Source organism: Sipha flava, unplaced genomic scaffold (genome assembly GCF_003268045.1).
Source record: "Sipha flava isolate LNK unplaced genomic scaffold, YSA_version1 129_pilon_pilon, whole genome shotgun sequence".
Taxonomy (NCBI): domain Eukaryota; kingdom Metazoa; phylum Arthropoda; class Insecta; order Hemiptera; family Aphididae; genus Sipha; species Sipha flava.
The window spans coordinates 847,496-863,434 of record NW_020271755.1 but is presented as its reverse complement, the minus strand read 5'-3'; the positions used below and the strand labels follow the sequence as shown (position 1 = coordinate 863,434).

The 15,939-nt window shown below is 27.6% G+C and overlaps 1 long non-coding RNA gene across 1 annotated transcript in view; it reads left to right on the top strand.

The window, feature by feature from the left end:
* The first annotated feature begins 1,281 nt into the window (after positions 1 to 1,281).
* LOC112694435 overlaps positions 1,282 to 15,939 on the top strand; it is a 38,840-nt gene continuing 24,182 nt past the window's right edge. Inside the window, exons 1-2 of the long non-coding RNA XR_003149569.1 lie at positions 1,282 to 1,403; positions 11,322 to 11,398. This is a non-coding gene — a long non-coding RNA (uncharacterized LOC112694435). The remainder of the gene's footprint in view (positions 1,404 to 11,321; positions 11,399 to 15,939) is intronic.

The window sequence follows — 15,939 nt, the reverse complement described above, 5'->3', positions numbered from 1 at the left end:
CAGATATCCCGTCACCGATCGATTGTCGCGCGTGCATATTTATATTTACGTACGTGTGTTGTTACACTGTTATAAAATGGTGAGCGGGGCGCGACGGAGATAATAACAGTTATGACAACAACAGCGTGTCGACAGCGTCAGTAGTATATCGATGGGCGCTATGCGTTACCCGCACGAGGAGACGTTTTGCGCGGAGTAGCGCGTCCCGGGGGGGGGGGGGGGAGGGGAGGAAAAAAAAAAAAAACCCTCCCGGGGGGGGGGGGGGGATGTTCAACGGGGTAGTACGAGCGCGAGTACGAGTAGCGCGCGACGGATGATGATGGACCGGTGCCAAAAGTCTCGTGTACCGGAAGACGGCGGCCGGTGACATGCAAAACAAGCGATTCCTTCCATCTGTAAGGCGCCGATAACGTCGTGTTCGCGCGAGTGCCGCAGATGAGCTTTCGCGCGGCGGCGGCGGTGAATAATGGTTACGCGCGTATAAGATATTATTTTCACGCTTCTCCTACGGGCCCGACCCGCGTTCCCCTCGTGCGCAGCAGTGGCACCTCGACAATATCGTGTCACGCCCCAACGGGTAAATAATAATACGGCGGAGGCGTCGGGAGAAGAAAAATTACGTCCGCGGTAGAAAATAAAAAAAAAAAATTTAGAAAAACCACGTACGCCCGTTATTGTCGCAATGTATACGTTACCGTTGTGCGCGATATTAACGCCGGTGCAACCCTTTTTCTCCTCCCATAGTTTTTGGCACGCTCGCACTTATTTTCTAATGTTCGTACAATGGAAATCGTTTTGCTTCGATATCATCGATTCTGTATTTACACACGATATATTATAAAATCTATTACAAGCATATTTATGTATGGGTACCTGTATTTTGTTTTCACACGTATTTACAGACGTTCGTCCGATAATGGAAGAAAAAAAAGTTATATTTTAAAAAGAAATCGTGAAAAACGCTGCGAAATACCTACTTAGTTCGATATCACGGGAAATAACGTTTACCCTGAAGCAAGTATGTACCTTGTGTATTGAATATGGTATGTAGGTATTTACCACAGATTATATGAATAGAATATTATATATTATATTCATATAATCTGTGGTATTTACCGACAGTTGTTTAATGGTTTCCGATGAAAAACGGATACCAAGTAAAAGTATCCATCTCATTATTTTACAGTTCTCTTCTTGATTTCTTTATGAATTCTATGGATTGTAAAATATAACCGTTGTTTTCATAAATGTGTTCATTTTTAGTTTCATTTCAGTTTATTATTAGACAAAGTTCTGCATACGAATGGGGAAAATACAGTGACCATTGTTTTTACAATATGTTACAAAATCAATGATTCCACGTTCAAGTTTCCAGGAGTGACATATTCATATATGATGGTCAGGTATATTGTTATTTCAAGTTAAACATGTAGAAAATGTATTTGATTTCTATGCCGATGCTAACCGTATTTTTTTAAATAGCTGAATTAAATTTAAAGCACGATTATCGATTAAAAATGTATTTGAATACAACTAAATACACATTCGTACTGTTTGCGCAAATGTTAGCGAAATAGAAAATAGTTTTACAGTTTTTTATTTTAATTTTAAAATCCTATTTAATAAAAAAATCTAAAGCAGTGGCATAGACCAGTGATTCTCAACCTGGGGCCGTAAAATATTTATTTAATTTAAAATTCTTGAAACTGAATTTAATGAAAACAATTTACTACATTTTGGTTAAGGCGACAGAAAGAGTAACCTGTAATTTCGAAAGCGACTTAACTTATATTAATACCATTTGCATCGACATATCTTTGTGAAACTGCATTTTCATAACTTCAAATTATAAAAAACAAACATAGATCATGCATTTCACAACAGTCTTTAGAAGCAAACTCACGTATTTCAGTTTCAAATATTACAACTAACACAAATATGTTATGCGAAAATATGCAAGCCCAACCGTCACATTAATAATTATAACATTTTTATTATTATTAACTTAGTCTGTTTGAAACCAAATCAATATTACTATTGAATACTTTTGAATTGCTTTATAGTTATTACTAGGGCTATCGACTTCATGCCCTTAAAAACTTTAAAATATGTATGCATTTATGCCCTAAAGAATCAATAAATATGCTATTAAAATATGTGTATAAAAAAAATTTTATTTGTAATAATTAATTTAATAAAAAAATTTAATTAATAATAATATTTTTAGATATGATAGATATGATGATCTGAGATAATTATTTTCTTTTTTTCAAATTTGTATTCATCTTACATTGAGTTTTTGTGAAAAACAAAAAATTTAAAAATGTTTTAAAAATAAATAAAATTAAAAACAATTTTTATATTTTTAATATAGTTATGATTACTTTGAGCATTACATTTGACTGTAAGATATTTTCTTAAGTTGGGAAATTTAAATGACCGCCTGTTATCAACCAAAATATTATTATATTTAGAAAAGGAACGTTTCACGTCTACGGAACTTAATGGTGCAAGCTTAGAAAATGGTAGGTTCTAATACTACAATCTGCAGGCAATCCATCAATTGATTTATTTTTTCCATTTGAAATGTTCGATATTTTTTGTAGTTGATCAAATTCAACCTTTTTCTCCAAAACTTTTGTAATTTTGTCATCAATTGCCTTAGCTTATGCAGATCCTTCAATTTTTGAAGAATGTATATGTTCTTTTGTAGTTATAATTATTTTTATGCATTCAATCAGTGCACCAATAAGACACCTTGAGTTCCAAGTCGAGAAATATCTTCATATATTCAAATTCATAACTTTTTTTTATAAAATTAAATAACTTACTCCTTCATATAAATAATTGTCAAATATGCACTTATAAAATAAAAAATGAACAAATATGCACTTATAAATGAAAAATGGTCAAATATGCAAAATATGCAGCTACAAATTTTATGTATAAACTTGTATTGCTCTGAAATAAATTTATGTATTACTTAGCTATAATTTATTTGTGGGAAATAGTGCATGTAAATTTAGTATATCATTAACAATAAAAAAATTAATGATTTTAATTGAGGGGGACTTGACAGTTTTACATAAAATTTAAGCCCTAAAACAAAAAAGGTTGAGAAGCACTGGCGTAGACAACCCCCTTGAATTTTTTTTTTTATCTACATTTTAGTCCTCCTCTCAAAATAAGAAAATTCTACCTACGCGTCTGATCCAAACATCGGTTAACAACATTTTATCACATCAATAATTAAATATTAAAATACTTTAAATATTAAACAACCGTCATGTTTCGATGTTCACGATTTTGTTCCGTTAACTGAAGTAATACGTATGGTAAAGCCGGGTACATACCAGAGCATTTAATTGTAATGTAACAGAGGTCATGCTCATTTGAATGTTAAATATTACAAACGACCGGTATGTACGATTAGGTTCGAGCACTACATTGTATCGGTTGTTCGCCGGTTTATCCATCAGTTATTCACAATTTGTTCTCATGTAATATCGTGTACATTGTCTTCTACCAATTTACAAGTCCCTAGCGCATCATTTATTTTAATTCATTATATTTTAGAAAAAATAAAAAATAAAAACGTAAAAGGAAATAGTGGTAACAAACGAATTAAATGAGTTAAAGGACCTGGGGCGAATCTAGTGTCTCATTTTGGGAAAAGGGGCCCTTTTGAAAGAATAACCAACTAAAATAATTAAAAATGGATATTTTAAATTTATCGAATAAAAATTATTACTTTTAAAAGTAATGATTTAAATTGTACCAAACCATCGTGCATTTCAATCCATTGTGTTTGGCATAATCCTTTTAATTTGTGATTCAAAATATTTTTTAAAACAAATTGCCGTTTTGCAGAACCATAAAAAAACGCAATAACTTCTTTCAATATACTGATATTATTTCTGACAGAAGTTACTATAGATGTACAAGAAAGAGAAATATTTAAAGCATGGACAGCGTGCAGCTATTAGGACTGTTGGACATTATTTTAAAATAGTAGTTATGGCGTCAACATTTTTTAAGTCATTACACTGTATCCATCAGTTCCTACGCCTATATAAAATTTTAAAATTGAGTTCAAGATCTTTTAAAATATCTAATATAATATGACTAATAGCGAGTCCTGTTAGTTTTGACTCTCCAGATGTGATATCACCCACATTAATGCAGTGACACGTAATCAAGGAGGCTATAGCCCTTCATGGATCGTGTTTATGTGCTTGTACTATACTAGTATACTACTATTTAGTATTTAAGTATTTGGTCTTCTTAGTCAGACTTCTCGGCTTCTCCTGGATCCGCCACTAATAGGGACATATGTAATGTATCAGATTTATTAAATAATCTTCAGCAACAGGAAATAAGTGGACAATACAGAGATTTCATTAGAATGTCGTTTGTTTTTGAATATTTAATAAATTTGATCAGTCCAAAAATTTCAAAACGAGACAAAAATTCCCGAAAAGCCATTCCTGTGCAAAAATATGAGTTGTCACGTTACGATTTTTGGCAGCCGGTGATTCATATCAAAGTTTGCAATACATTTTTGAAATGTCAGAACAAGTTATTGCGTTTCGCAAATTTATTAAAATATTTTTGGTCTTTTGGGAACTATAGTACCGGTTTATTTTTGTATCTCTCAATTAAGTCTGACACTTGTTCATTATTTCATTCAATTCTTTAAATTAAAATTAAATTAATACAAATATATCAAATGAATATACAAGCATATTACTGGGTGATTCACTGCAAGCAACTAATTAATTGCGTGATGTCGTAATGTAACATTTCTTTGATATTCGTTAGAATGTCGACATTCGGGTGGATCAACGGCTTCACGAGCTGAATACGTGCGACTGATACAATAACACAGTACACACTTGAACATTACAGTTACATTAGAAAATATATATTTTGTATAAATGCTCCGGTGTGTAAGAAAAAAATCCAACTCATTGTGTACACCTTTTTTGTACATTTTTGTTGCACGCTGAAATGTATATTATGTCATCTATATAGCTAACAAACGGCGATATTACAATTTTGTCCATTTTTTAGAAAAATGTACCAATGCTAAGAAAAAATGATCTTGCACATTGTTCCGATCGTAACTCAAGTAATTGTATTATTCGAATCGATTTTCCGTGAATTTATATTACATTTTAATAATATTTTATTTTAAATAATGAGAGCAAGTAATAAAACTTTTAAAACTTTTAACAAATAAAATATAAATAACATAAACAATGCAAACCATTTGAGAAAGAAAGTGTATACTTTTCATGTAATTTATTTGTTTTAAATTCTATTAAAAAAATGAATTATGTATAGTTAAGATGATTTTGGTTACAGAATGTTACGATGTTTTTGTACAATTTCAAAATTACAATATATTTAAATTTTTACAATATATATTTATTTTTTGGATGACAAGAAAAACAAAATTCAAAATAATAAGTTAGGATTCAATCTGGAACAATAGCACATTTTTTTTCTCCTTCTCTGAATCTGACGGTGTACCTATACGCTATAATTATTATAATTTTATGCTTATAATTAGGGACCGGATTTATATGCAAATTCATATATGTATTGGAATAAGCTTTTTAAAATCTGATGAGCATTGTCCCCGGTTTAGATCTTTCTTATAAAAATAACTCTAATTTTATTTTGCATATTTTGCATATTTCAACGTTTTTACCTATTAAATGCATATTCAATGCATATTTGTAGTTTTATAGTGCATATTATTATTAATAGCACATATATTCGTTTCGTCGTATTTTCACGATCACAGCCACATAATGTCGATAAAATTGTGACCGGTTCTTATTTCCAAAGATAAGATTACATACTCATATCATCCAATGCAATAAGGTAAAATATGAATTCAATTTTTGTTTTCACTTTTTATTAATGTTGGTATTTATACTTTATAGATTGAAGATAAAGAATGTTAAAGGCGATAAAGACGATAAAATATTTTAAAAGCTTTTTATCCTTTTTTTAATACCGTATTAATTAATGATTATTTTTATATTTATAATATTTGTACATAATTTTAAACAGCATTTTAAATTAATATTTAAGTATATATTTAAAAATAAATACATATTTTATAGCATATTACAGCATTTATAGAAGCATATTTTGAGGATTTTTTGTCCATATAAGCCGGTCCCTACTTATAATAATCGGATTGAGGTCAAGTTGGAAGGACTCTTATTTTGTAAAACAAATATTGTATTTATGTAATTTAATTATTTAATATTGCGTGACAACAAATTATTAAGTTTTTGTAAAACGATGATAACGTACACCTAAAGACGATTGTATTTGCCCCATCCTATTGTTTAAAATATTAATTTTATCCCATGCATCTCAACATACTCTCACCCTACAAACACTGCAAAAATCATACTTCAATTGAAGGGGTGCAGTACCAAAGCCATTAATGACGAAACACTTTTTTTAAATCTCTACACCATGTGAAAATCCACGTCCTACCTACTTCACCCTCGAATGTAAAATATTACTTTATAACAAATTTATAATGCATAGTTAATGACAGATTTCACAAAACAATTTATAAGTGTATGAAATTACATTTTAACAGCATTACACATAAGTTTATATGTATTTTAATAAATAATGTTTATTCCACTCTATATTTTAATCTAATGCCAAAAATGGATTTAAACTATTTACGTCTATTGACACTAAAATTATACCGCCTCAATTATAAAATATAATAATACCTTAATTCATTTGAATTTGTTGACAGTTTTTTTTCTCGCTTCTGGTTATTTAGGTAGTCTACTTCTGAAAAATGGGAATAAATGTCCACCAAATTTTAATGAAAATGTACATTGATAATTTTTATAAACCACCATTATTAAAACCATTTTTTGGACAGATATGAAAACATATTTTGTAAATATAAAATAAGGAATTTTCTGTTTTTTTTTTTTATTTTTTTTTTTATTTGTATGATGATGTACTTTAATAAAGCACTATAGAATTTGTCGCTCTTTAAATTTTGCTTGTTGGGAAATCTGCCTCTGTCTAAAGCTATAGTTTTATATTAATTTATATATACACACACATACATGATTCACACACTCTTCACTCACTTTTGATCGTTACATTTCTATAACGACCAAAATGTATGAATTTGAAGTTTGATCTAGTCAAATTCTCTGATTTTCTAGATGTGCAATAAAAATGAATTGTTCGAAAGTCGCATTTTTAAGGATTTTTTTTTCATATGAGATTTGTGCCTGGTTAATTTCTTTGAAATAACCCTAAGTTATTTTCTTCTGCCTACCAACGATTATTCCGTGTTTCTCCTAAAGTGTATTTTTATTCTATATCATTTGTTATTTAAATTTAAATCTTAACTATGAATTAGAAAAACATGAAATAGAACAGTGATGTAGATATTATATAAAAAATATCGTTTGTAATTAATATAAATTGGTTAATATAATTCATAATAAATTATAATACATTAAGTTTATCATTTATAATATCATACATTAGATTACTTAATAAGTTACTGAATATAATTTTAACTCATTCCATCGATTAATTCTTATTGAAAAATTTTGTTTTATAAAAATACTATTCATGAATGACACTTAATAGTTTAATTAATTTCACGCATACCTTAGTATTTTATCGGTTTATAAATTATCCCGAGTTTTTTTTTGTTTCTTCCTTTGTAGGTTTTCATGCGTTGTTTATTGTTTTGATTTTCTTTTGGTTTTCTGCTGAAAATTCAACATGTTGGTTTGTATTTAAAACAAAATTACTATTTAATCCAATAAATATAACAACATTTATTTTTATATGATTTTTTTTTTTTTTTACAAGTATAAATGAAATAACTCGAATGCATTTATTGCGTATTGTGCATTTATGTAATGTAATTAATAATATAATAAAATTAACCTACCAGCAAGCTATCTGAATCGTTTTAGTTAAAGATGTAATTATTTTCATAAATATATATATTTTCATGCATTTTAAATCATATTTTGATAGTTCAATAAATTTACAAAAATTAAATTATATTTCTTAAAAAAAATAGTGTTTTGAAATTAATAATTATTTTTAGTTTTTATAAACTATAAATGAAATACATAATATTTTATATTCTACATTGTTTTCAGTGGAAAATAATATACGTAAAAGATATATTGCATATAGTTTTCCGCAGTGAATATTTTAAACAATTTTCTCTGGGCGACAAAAAAAAAAAAATGTCTACGCATATAATTAAAATCGAAAAAATCAACATCAACAAATTGTGAAAAACCTAAAAAAATATTCAGTATTTGAAATCAGCGTTAAAAAGTTTTTCAAACCTTAGAAACTCTAATAATACCATTTAAACTCGTAATGGTATATATACAGTGGTTCCTAATTAGTGTGAAGTCACGGATTCCTAGCTATAACTTAAATTGGTCCAGGAACCCCTTTTTTTGTAAATATTTACTTTTCAATTTTTTTTTTAATTATGAAATTGAAAAAAAATTTATTTTATTTTGGCAAATTTTTTTGTAATATTATACACACACATTTTCTAAAAAAAAATATATATAAAACGATTTATTTGATTTAAAACCTTATTATAAATTAACATTATTGCAATTACCTTTCACAATTTAATTATATGTTACTTAAATTAGTTATTGCATTGATTTTCGAACTTTATGAGATAAGTGAATTCTTTCTTTTTTGTTCATAATTTTGTCCAAATTCGACTGCATGCTTGATATTTTCACTCTTAAATCAGCATCAATATTAAGTCTACCTATTACGATTTTTGTTTTTCGTGTAACAGTAGGTAGATAAAGCTTATTTACATCCATATGTTGTGCAAAAGGGGATCAAATATCTTAAAGCTTTCTCGGCCAGTTTTTTTTGATAATTTTGAATAATTAACCAAAAATCAATTACTTTTTTATCATTGAAAATATTTTTCATCGTCCCGTTATTTACCAAGTAAATTAATTTAATTAATAAAAATAATTTAATAATTAATTCTTCTTCAGAGATATTTTCTATTTTATCAATATCACAGGGAAATAGATTTCTTATCCACGTATTGTTTATGACCGGTTGATAATATTTATTTATAAAAAATAGATTATTTATTATTTTCGCGATAATCGAGTTTCAATAGTCCAAAATATCCGGAATTTCAAACGACTAAAAATTTAATATTTTCACTAAAATAAAAATATCATTATAGTACTACACAACCACGAACCCTCTAAAATCAACTCATGGACCATCAATTGATAACCACTGGTATGTATAATACAATATAATACAATACCGTATGGTTTTTATTGGTTTTACATTGTAGGTATCTTTGATAATCAATATAATTAATGTTTGAACTTCAATTTGCCAAACGAAATGATTAAAAAATAACAAAATCAAGCATAATAAGTGACTATTAAATAAAATTATAAAATAATTACAAATATCTTAATTATTGCCAAGATATTGTTGTCGCCTAGTAATTAAAGATTTCATCTTCTTGGGGACAAAAAAATATTTATTCTGTGATAATTATGTCACCTAGTATGTTAGGTAAAATATGCACTGGTTTTCGATGCAAAATGGTTACGATGATCGTTCCCATAGTATAATATTTATTTTATGATATCGAAGTTTTCCAATACAATTTTAATAAAAATGTTTTGTGAAAACCCTAAATTAACGTTTTTCGTATCAATTTAGACCGTAAAATCCATAGTAAATCCATTCGAAAGTCATTCATAAAAATATAATGCTATGGATCAAACGTGTGCTGTTAGATTTTGTTAGTTGCGGTTGTACCTTAATGTTTATGGTACGAACTGACAGAGGGTTATTAACGCTTAGTCGTGATTTCTTCGATAAGCGTTCGATTACATTTTACCTACCGCAGAACGCATATAGAACATAATCCGCATATATGAATTGTTTGGTCAAACAATGCACGAGACAATAAAATCGCTTAAATCCGATGATGACGTATGACACAATAATCTCGTTTTTTTTATTACTTCCGATACGGTTCGAAATCCAAACCGTTAAAAAAATGAGACACCCCCTAAAAATCTGATGCGTTTTAATTGACATATACAGCAGTACGGTGATGTTGGGGTTGGTGGGGGTGGTGGTTTCGGTGATGACGGCGTACGGTTGCTTATAGGTCAACCGATTAATCTGCGGTATGAGCCAGTTTCTGCAGTGTGTGTTTTACCGCAAGTTTTTCTCCATTCATTTCCAGCCCTCTTCCAACATAATCGTGTGTATTATTTCTGATAAACGGCGTTAAATCTATATAATGGACCAGATGTTTTACGCGATAATACTGGGAATTCGTCTCGGCCTTTGGGCGAGCACGAGCCATAACTAAAAGGTTTTTGTGTTTGTGTTTTTTTATTCCGTTATTGAAAACATAGAATATCGCACTCAGATGGATCGGTCTAAATTTCGTAGCAATCGCACGTTTTTTGCAGACGCGAAATTGGAACAGCTGTTTTCTGAATCGAATGCGGACATGGTTCGCCATGAACATTAGCTTTAGCCGTGTAATGTAATATTATTATATGTTTGAATTATTCAAAAGTAGTCATTGCACTGCGCTGCACAAATCTTTCGTTGATTTCCGTCTAAAGTACTGTAAAGTAAAATCAAATTTTTTCTTTAAAAATCACCTTTCATCGAATTCGCGAGTATTAATACTGCACTGATTGTTTCGAAAATACTATAATATCGATTATCGAATACTTTTCCACGTTGACGAGTTTAAATTGGTAAAATATTTTTATTTATTATTTTTTTATATAATATTAATATCATAAATGCATAGTTTAGCAGTAGTTGAAGTATATTTTTATTCATATATAATAAACATTTTATTGTACCACTCAACTTTATTGTATTAACGCGACTTCTGTTGAAAAGTATGCTACGGTTTTTGTATATGTTTCGATTAAGCAGTCTAACCGTAATACACGGATACATAATGTATTTTTGAGCTTAATTAGTCATAAAAAAAACAGCATAAAAAAATTAAAACAAATTATCAGTTACTGATATTATTTAAAACAAACAAAAATATAAATATTAAGTTGAGCGTTTTACACGATGGTTTATTATAATCGAAGAAAAAAGCCTTACAAATGTAGATTATTTCTATTTTCTAAATAACATCTGGTACCTTTTTTTTTATATTGGAAACTGTTCTCATACGAGTACATGAACGATTTGTATTAAATTTCTTTTTATTTTTTTTATAGTTCAGAATTATTAACTTGGAATCGTCAGATATATATTTCAGCAGTGCAGTATCAGAGATATTATAAATCGTTAAATGGTAAGTAATTGTTTTTTTTCTGTTTTTGAGTCACAGTTTTGAAACTTATAACCTTTGTGTGAATTCACTTATATATAACGTTTGTAACTTGGGTTATTCACTTTTGAAATGTAAATTAATGTAATTTAAGAGCCTAGATAATATTAGCTTTTAGTGGTTTATTTTTATATTAGTCAACAGCTTAAGATATTACGCGGTTCGTAATTTATACGAGTATTTACTTACGGTAAACTTAATTGCAGTGTATACAATTATAATTTCTATGAAAATTTTTAGCTGTATCATGGCCAGTAAGGATACTTCAGAATTAAACACCACCATATGACGATCACCCATTTGTTTCCCAACTACGATGAGTATCAATGTTGCAGTTTCATATCAGTATATTTCAGTTTCATATTTCAATTTCAATCGAAACCCTAACGCAGATACATAATAATATAATGTATAATAGAGGATTTTATTATATTCGCTTAAGTATGCCGGTATATTCGAAACAATGACAACAATTCTTTCGAGTACTTAATGTGTACAATATAAACCTCCGTCGGATATACTCATTTTGTTTGGGGTTGAAATTAAATCATTGTCCATAGTATAAATCCATGGCACTTATTAATTTTGACGAGCGTAATCAAATTCGTTTTTGTTGCGTATACGTAGGACAAATATCTCAAAACTGTATTATAATCAAGTTATATAACTAAAATTTACTTATTCTATTGTTGAAAATATTTGCTCGATCACCGTTTTTTTATTCATTTTTCTATAGATTAACACTTTAAAACATATTAAACAATAATATATTGTGTTTCTTTATTTCTATTATTAAATCATATAAGAATATAAAAAAAGTTTGCTTTGATTATGATAGTAAAATACAATTTGATGTAATATTTTATATTAATATACATTTTGTTTAATTTTGATATTACCTAGTTATTTTTACAGTATAAATATATTTATTTATTATATGATTATTATAATGTATGGGCTTTTTTCGTTTATTTTTTAGCATTTAATAGAAAATAGTCTTACGGATCTAATAATAATAATAATAGGTAATTCATCATAGAATATATTGAAACATAGAGAGATGATTTATTTTTAATTTTGTTAAATATATACGATAAAATCAACTGTTTATATTCGTTTTAATAAAATATTGAACATTTAAAGCCTTAATATTTTTTTATTTTGAGTTCTGTTTTAAAATTTGAAAAATAATGCATTATACCGTTTAATTTAGAAATTAACGAAATTACTACTTTTGTATTAAAAGTGTTCAAAATCCTTTTAGTTGGCTTTTTTAATACAATAACTAATACTATGTTGTATGAATGAATACAAATATGAAATTTCCTATTCAATAATAAGAGTAATTTCTTAAAAAGCAGATTCATATTATGCGATTATACTTTACAGCTAATTTATATACGATTACTGTGTAATGTAGTGTACGAGTATAGTCCTATAAGTATCAATCAGCCAAATAAGATATTAGGTATCATCATTGATTTTATAATCAAAGACATATAATAGGTACTAAATAGAATCAAATAAAAGTAAATTATTATTAAAAATAAATTGCACATAAAGGGGTTTTTTTAACCATATGTTTTAATCAATTAAAGTGATAGCTAATAGAATACATTTGAAAATAGTTTTAACTTATTGCATAATAATTATTGATATAAATTAATTTGATCTGATAATGTCTTCATTGAATAAATATTACTATTATTTGTTTCAAAATACGTATAGTATAGGTAACTGATTTTACTTTAAATGAAAACTGTTATTTAAAATGTGTGTTTATGATAGTTTAATTTTTTTTTTTACTAAGAAATTTTTGGACTACACTATTGGTTTACAATTCTATAATATAGCTATATTTTCTACTTTAATATGACAGAGATGATATAATGATAAGATGTTGGTAGCAATTTTTAATACGCTGCACATGTGTGGTCGTCAATCTATTTATAATATTTAATATTTAATGATTAAACAAACTGGTTCAACCGGGAACGATAATTATTATCTAAACTGATTTTAGAAAAATGTTTTAATGAACATACATTAAACAGATTGGAGAGGTTTTAGTGTTTTTGAATTGTTTGAATTTGCGTAAAGTATAAATTTTCTTTTCAATCAAATTCACGTAAAGAGATAAATACACTTATCAACATTAAACAGTATTCTTTATATTGCAATTGAAAGGTCGACAAGAATAACGTGCTTTGTAACATTTTTTTAGATTTTTTTTTGCGGAATAACGTTGTATGAAGTAATCTTGGTATAATTTTAGAATTGTAAAATTCACGGAATTTTCTTATACTTACTTATTTCTTACAATAATCGTGTATAAACTTATAAGCCGACGCTTTGTTGACAGTTAAAAAACGTGCTATGTACGTTGCGTGGTTTTTTGTATCCACAGCAAGTTGAAGCGACGGGTAACGTGTTAATATTGCGATTGTACAACATTTTATTTTCACGTATATTATTTAACTGTTGCAAGTCCAAATATTAATTTATCTAAAATTAATATTAACCATTTAACTAATAAACAAAAATGGAAAATCAATACAACAGATTGGAAAAATTTAAAAAAATAAAGCTCATTGTAACAATGGGAAAGAATACAAATCTCGGAGTAAATAGCTTGTACCAGTTAAGACATCTCCATCTGTGATAAGTAAAATTGTTGTAATGAAAGTTATAAAATGATTATATTTTAAATAATATTTTTTTAAAAAAAATGTTGTTAAAATTTGTTACAAGAATTCTTGTCCTTGGCAGGATTGTGTAACTTTAACTTTAACAAGAAAACTTGTATTATTTAGCGAATTTTATAAATTAACGTATGATGAACAATCAGCTATCTTGTATAATTGTATAGAAATAAATGTTCTATTTCAGAAGACAAAAAGGAAAAAACAGATGCTGCATCTCGATGATTTTGTTCATTATAACATTACATGGATGATTCACAAACATGGAAAAACACTTTTAAATACGTTTAGTATTGCAAGAAGTCGTGTTATGACGTTACAAAATAAAAATAAATAAGGTATTATAACACCTAAGGATGGCCATGGAAAATATTTTAATAGACCTTAAGCGATTGATGCGTCTGTAAAAGATTTAATTAAACAGCACATAAATAGTTTATCCTTAATTTTAATTTAAGTTTAATATCACATTACATCCGCCTCACAACAGATAACCTGCAATATCTGAGTCCAAACTAAAATAAATGTAAAATTTACCGATTTTTAAAATAAGTATCCTGATGTAATTACAATTGAACGTATCTATGGAAATATATTTTAGTCGGACTTTAAATTAAGTTTCGATTATTAACGTTCAGATACATTCAGAGTGATTTTTTTATAATAAATAAGTAGCAGCTGATATAGAGGAAGAAAGAAAAAAAAGTAATTATAGTATTCTGCATAATTCAAGAGCTGAGCAATCATATAATTTCCTTAAAAAAAGATACAGAGTTAGCTATTTAGTTAGACTCAATAGCTTCATTATACTGATTAGCGTTGATCTACAACAAGTATTGTTTTGTTCAATTCTTACATGTCTTAACAGAGATAACTTTCCAATTATAATATTGTAACCCATAGCGTCGGAAAAAAAACGCAGTTTCCGTGTATTTATGGTATGAATATATCATTAAAAGAGAATCATTAGAAATAGCTTCGTGTATTTTAAATTATATCGAGAGTAATTACAATAATCTTGGACATGATAAAGAGAGGAAAGTGATAATATAGTTTAATAGATGTGTCGATCAAAGTAATAACTGGCGATTATTAAACATGAGAGAAAATATTTTATTGATGTACATATTTAGTACTAAAAAAAAAAAAAAAAAAAACTGGTATTCCTATCTAATATTATGCAAGTATTTTATAGAAATTAATCAAAAATTTCTTTCGACTAGCCATAGCTTTTTATCATGTAATCACGATTCTGCTTTAATCGGAAAATAAAAAAATTCAGCAAAAGTTTTTGTACCGTCACAATGAAAATAGGCTATAGTTAATGTAAGGTTAGAAATACCATTTAATATTAATAAAATGTTTCAAAATGGTTATAAAGATTTTTTCTTATATAGAAGAAGATAATATAAAAAAAAAAATCTAAAAATTACGCAAGCAATGTGGTTTAAATTATCAGCGGATGCTTCTATCTGTATAAATATTTAAATATTCGTGAGTCGCTATACGATGGGACCGTGGAAATCTCATCAAATACGTCAAAATAAATGAAAAGAGAATACTTCATTTATTACAGATTTACTACCAGCGTAAAATTTCTATTGGCATTGATAAAAGAAAAGAAAAAGTTGATTTATACAAATGCAGGTATTCGAGTATGCCTAAAAAATATAGTTCTATTAATTATTGCCAAAAGAATATATTAAATTAATAATAAAATATGCAAAAATTATGTGATTCCTTAATGAATAATAAATAATACATTTTATTAATATTAGTATCCAAAGTATTTTAAAAAAAATT